The 5,528-nt window shown below is 43.8% G+C and overlaps 1 protein-coding gene across 3 annotated transcripts in view; it reads right to left on the reverse strand.

Moving 5' to 3' along the window:
* satb2 (SATB homeobox 2) overlaps positions 1–2,864 on the reverse strand; it is a 48,228-nt gene extending 45,364 nt beyond the window's left edge. For all 3 annotated transcript variants that reach the window (XM_087175675.1, XM_023412578.2, XM_023412577.2), the window contains exon 1: positions 2,042–2,864. The gene's annotated coding sequence lies outside the window, so the exon portion shown is untranslated. The remainder of the gene's footprint in view (positions 1–2,041) is intronic.
* Positions 2,865–5,528: the final 2,664 nt, after the last annotated feature.

Genomic DNA, 5,528 nt, shown 5'->3' on the forward strand with positions numbered 1-5,528 from the left:
TTTTCACCATGCAGGTCAGACACCATCACACCGACTGAGCGCAAACAGTTTCTCCTCGCGCGTTGTTCAGAAAAATCACAGATTATTATTATTATTATTATTATATTCAAATTTGTTATTTTGTGTCAATGCGCGAGCTCTGATTGACGCCTCGTTATTTTGAATTAATTATTAGACCTGTTTTTATTATAACAATCATATTACACTTTGCCGATATGCGATAAAAAGAAATGTAGTGTTCTGCTCTTCACCTGCTCAGGTGAGAAATCAGCTCCAACTGAAATAAGAATAAAAGGCCGTCTGTGTGAGCGGAAGCTGACATTTCACACGTGTTTAAGTTTATGAGAAAAGCGCAGTAAAGTTAAACGCTGTGCGGATTCCTGGTGGTTTGGGGGGGAGAGAGAGAGCTGAGTCAGCCCGCTGCTGCTGCTTCGTTAAAGGTCACAGAGGACGACGGGCTCCCGGTAGAGGCGGAGAGCCGCTGCTGTCACCGTGATGAGAGGCGTTTAAATGTTATAGGAAAAATCTGCTTCACTCTTCTGTTAGTGCGACCTGTTGTTTGACTTGTGCACGTGAGGATTTAAAACTTTTGTTTATTTAGGCTATTTACTTACTTAATAGTAAAACGTGAATGGAGGATGTGAAAAGACTCCTGACCTCTCTCTCTCCCTCTCTCTCTCTCTCTCTCTCCCTCTCTCTCTCCCCCTCTCTCTCTCTCTCTCTTTCTCTCTCTCTCTCTCTCTGCGGAAAGACTGTTTCCCATTTGAAACCAAACGCACTTGGCTTCAGTTTGTCAGGATCACACGGAGCAGAGCGGAGGCCTCGGCCCCAGACCTGCGCACTGTCCCCCGGTCAGACCTGCAGCTTTGTCGCCTCTTCATATCCCTGCGTGTTTCATCCACTGTGACTGTGTGTGTGTGTGTGTGTGTGTGTGTGACTGTGTGTGTGTGTGTGTGTGTGTGTGTGTGTGTGTGTGTGTCCCATGTGTGCCAGAGGTTAAAGGCCTCGTATAGCAGCCGAACCGTGTTCCGCTCCTGCTCGGTTCCCTCCGTGATGTTTTATTCATCGTTTACTGGTGTAAAAGTGACGCTATTATTTCACCTCTGCACGTGTTAATTAGTAACTTCAGCGACACCTCACACAGTAATTAGTCATTAATGTTATTTTATTTTTTTTAAAGTTAAAAAGTTACAACTCGGGCTGAAGTGACGTGGTGATGCATAAAGAGACGTTTTCCTCTTTTATTAAAGCAGGATTTATTCTGACACACACACACACACACACACACACACACACACACACACCTTAAAGTTTTGTTGTGAATTATTCTAAATGTGTGTCTATAAACCTGCAGCGTTTTGCAAGGATCCAAAAGAAGTAAAATAACTAATGATGAATAAAACAAACTGAATAATAATTAACTCACAATATTTACGGACAAGTTGAGTTATTTTATGATATATGTGATTTTACTGACGCATCTACACTTTGTGCAATATTTAAAATACTTCAGATTCAACTAATATTAGAGGAAATATTATTAATATTAAATGAAATATATTTTACCTGAACACACACCACAGAGACATGAAGCTGAACTCAGTCACACGTGAACTTTAGAGGTAAATATGCGTGTTGTTAAAAACTATAATAATTAATAATATGGATTATTGCAGAAATATATTTCAGCTCATTTTAATTCTCATAATCCTAATAAAACTAATAAATATATTGCTGGTATTAAATATTTTCATTAGACTAATACTGATGATAATAATAATAATAATAATACTAATAAAGTATAGTTAATTTAATCAATTGAATTGACTAAAGGGACAATAATTTTGGTGTAAAATAAAAGTCTCCAATCAGTTTAATAATCGATCAGTGTTTTTATTTTATCATATTTCTTTTGTATTTACTTCATAATGTTTTACAACGAGTTTAAATCACTGTGCAGCCTGCGTGTGTGTGTGTGTGTGAGAGAGTGTGTGTGAGCAGAGGAGTGTGTGAGCGTGCGTGCGTGCGTGTATTCACTCACTGTTTACGGCGTGTCTGTAGCGCTGCTGGCCGCTGAGGAGGCTCTGTCCATTGATCAGGAGTATTGAATCCAGGGCTGGGCTTGGGTTCGGCTCCCGGACACGCTGGTACTGAGCTGAGTCTGGACTCGGAGTCGGACCGAAGATCCACACACACAGGGAAAAAGTTTTCAGTTAGTGGCCCGTGGCGACGAGGTGTGTGTGCGTGGGCAGGGGTGAGGGGGGGGGGGGGGAAGGAGTGAGGGAGGGGGGCGACGATAGCGCGTAAAGCAGCGGAGTGAATGTCGGACACTGGAGGTGGACGGAGGATGCGCGGCTGTGTGGAAGTGTAGAGGCGGAGAGAGAGTTTGACAGCACCGGCAGCGGTCTGTCCTGCAGCCCGTGGACCCGTGTGTCAGACCGGAGCGCGTGCACACACACACACACACACGCACACACACACTTGGTATTTTCACGCAATCTGGACTTTTCCTCTCGTCCTCCTTTTGCGTCTTTGTCCGTGTCTTCAGGCCAGAACTCTTCCCTCCTCTGAACTCATCGCTTCATCCTCAGGAAACGGAGAGAACAGCGCAAAGAAAAAACCCCCAACAACAACCGAGAAAAACGCTCCAACACAAATACACACACACTCTCTCTCTCTCTCTCCCTCTCACACACATACACATACACACACACACACACACACGCACAGCCCGGGAGAAACAAACACAACACACAGCTGACCGAAACGCAAACACCGGTTTGTCTGAGTCTCAGGAACAGCGGGGTTGAAACGGCGCAGAGGACCGGGTTCTAATCACACTGTGTCACTTTCAATCTTTCCTGTGCCAACGGGCGCACTGACTGATAGAGGGAGGAGAGAGGGAGGAGAGACAAAGAGAGGGAGGGAGGGAGGGAGCAGAGGGGGCGTCAAAAAACTAATCTGACCCATGAATACATTTTGTGGGACGGATCTCTTTTATAAAGACAAATAAAATGATACAGGAAAGTTTTTTTTATGCACGAATTAAAGCATTTGGAGCGACAGTAAACACACAGAGGGGTTCACGGCCCGTGGGATTAAACAGTTCTCAGATGCGTAAAAACACTTTTTTTTTTTTTTTTTTTTTTTGTGGCTTTTTTCTGTTTCCCTGCAACATAAACAGTTGCGTAATAATATTTTAAAAATCATATCTCAGCGGGCTCTTCTTCTCTGGGCCATAATGTGTAGCTAGACTTTGACATGAAAGAGAAGAGACACATGATTGGAATATTATATAACTTATCTCTGCAGCTCCCCTCTCTCACTCTCTCATCCCTCTCTCATACACGTTAATAAGTAGCCTAATAATAAGTCAGGGATGAGCTCTCTCTCTCTCTCTCTCTCTCTCTCTCTCTCTGTCGCGTCAGTGTTGTGGTCTCTCTGTTAATGATAAACCTGTGACTTGACAGACAGATGTCACTGCGTGGTGTCTATTAGATAAGGAAGCCACCGAGGGTCAAATCACACTGACATACGGAATGTTTTCTGACTGGGGAAAAAAAAAAAAAAAAACCTCCTCAGTTGTGTGGAGTCAGGTGTCAGTTGTTTTTACACTATGACTATGAAGTGAGCAGAGACTCTTCAGGAGATCTATAAATAAACTGAAGGTCAAAACTGTTGATTTATCTCAATAGAAATGAGACAAACAGTGTGATGAACTTTATAACCTCTGTGTGTGAGCAGTAAATGCTGCACGGTGTTAAAATGATTTTCTCTTTCTGTTCTCAGTAGAGCTGCCGGGGTTCAGATTTGTACATATCTATGTTAAACTGTAACAGAGGAGTCTTACATCCACATTTTAACGGGAGCATGCGCAACCCACCGTGCGTTTAGCAACACAAATGAAGCCACAGGTTTGCAACATCTGCCACACTCTTACTGCGCGTAAAAATGCATCCAAGTGTGTGTGTAAGTGTGTGTGTGTGTGTGCTGTGTTTTCACGGAGCGGTGTGTCGGTATGAGAGGAACCGCGGGGAGAAGGGATGGATGACTGCTCGGCTCTGGCCTCTGGATGTGGATCTACAGCGGGGTCCACTGAGTCAAAGAGCCGCGGGTGCGTCGCCGGTCGTTTCCAGGAAAAAGAGCTTCGAGCTGCGGCTCCAGGCTGCACGCGCAAGGCCCTGCTCTCTGGAGCTTTATCCTCTGGATCAATAGTTAGATTTTGTTTTTTTTTTTAATTCTCTGTGAGAATTAAACGAAATGACTTGGAGTGAGAGAAGCTGCAGAAAGCTGCTCAGTCTCAACCTGGAGAGAGAGAGAGAGAGAGAGAGAGAGAGAGAGACGCTCGAGCTCGCGGCTGACAAGATTTATAAAGGACTGACTCTTCACCACCTCACACTGTTATCATCAGCAACACTGACCCAAAACCCCGCGGAAACAGCCACACACCTCTGACTCACCTGTTCACCCGAGCCTGGTTTCACACCTGGCGCCCCTGCAGCTGGAAACAGACTGAGAGCCAGTCCTCCAGTTCAATATTATTAAATATGATAATGATAATGATGATGATGATGATGATGATGATGATGATGCGCGCTCCTGAGACCAGACAGTGACTCTGCTCCAGAGGAGTAAACACGGGCCTAATAGTAAAGAGTGTGTGTGTCCGTGAGAGCGATAATAGAGAGAGTTTGTGAGTGTGTGTTGAAATGATCAGCTTCTACCTCGGCGACATTTACAAGTCTCTGCTGAGTTTATTTTAATTTCATCGTAAATGACTCATTAGAGGCTGAAAATAAAGAGCGTTCAAGTGCATTTAAAGCAGCGTTTTATTTCTCACCATGAAGCCCGTTAAACCCAAAGTGTCTGCGGCTGTTTGGATAAGGCCAAACTTCTCCCGCACTTTAATCTTCAGGTCATTTTCATTTATAATAGACAATTATCTTTAAGTGAAACACACTCTCGTGAACTTGATAAACTTGTCCCGGTGGAAATATTTCGTTTTGTATTTTCTGCACATTGTCAGATCAGAGCAGCGTCGTGCCTGTGAGTTCATTTTTGAATTGATTTCAGTGAAAAGTTATTTTGGATTAAATGTTTAATCACTTTATAATGACCTGGCTGCAGATGTGAAGTTTGCGCTTCACATGCTCACAATTCAACATCTGAAATGTCACAATAAATATAAATAATAATAATGATAATAAAGTCAAGGGGAGAGTCGTGGTTTTCCTCTCATATTTAAATATTTAAAATATTTTTCAAAGGATTTTGCTGTGGAGGTAGATTCAGAGTTCAGTGTGAATCCTGCAGAAGGAAAATGAACAAGCTGTGGGCCACGAGAGTCTCACCGCTCTGTGTTTATTCAGAGAAATGTTCTGTTAACTAAACCTGCCTCACGCGCGTTTCACCTCATCACGCACAGACACGCGGCTGCAGCGGCCGCCGTGAATTATTGACGCCCGGTAGGGAACCGTCAGCCCCGCGGATCTCCTCCGCTGCATCACTCCCTCTGTCTATTTTCCATT

This window comes from Seriola lalandi, unplaced genomic scaffold (assembly GCF_002814215.2).
Source record: "Seriola lalandi dorsalis isolate HSWRI2012SDOR001 ecotype SW California unplaced genomic scaffold, Sedor1 jcf7180002054482, whole genome shotgun sequence".
In the NCBI taxonomy this organism is placed as follows: Eukaryota; Metazoa; Chordata; class Actinopteri; order Carangiformes; family Carangidae; genus Seriola; species Seriola lalandi.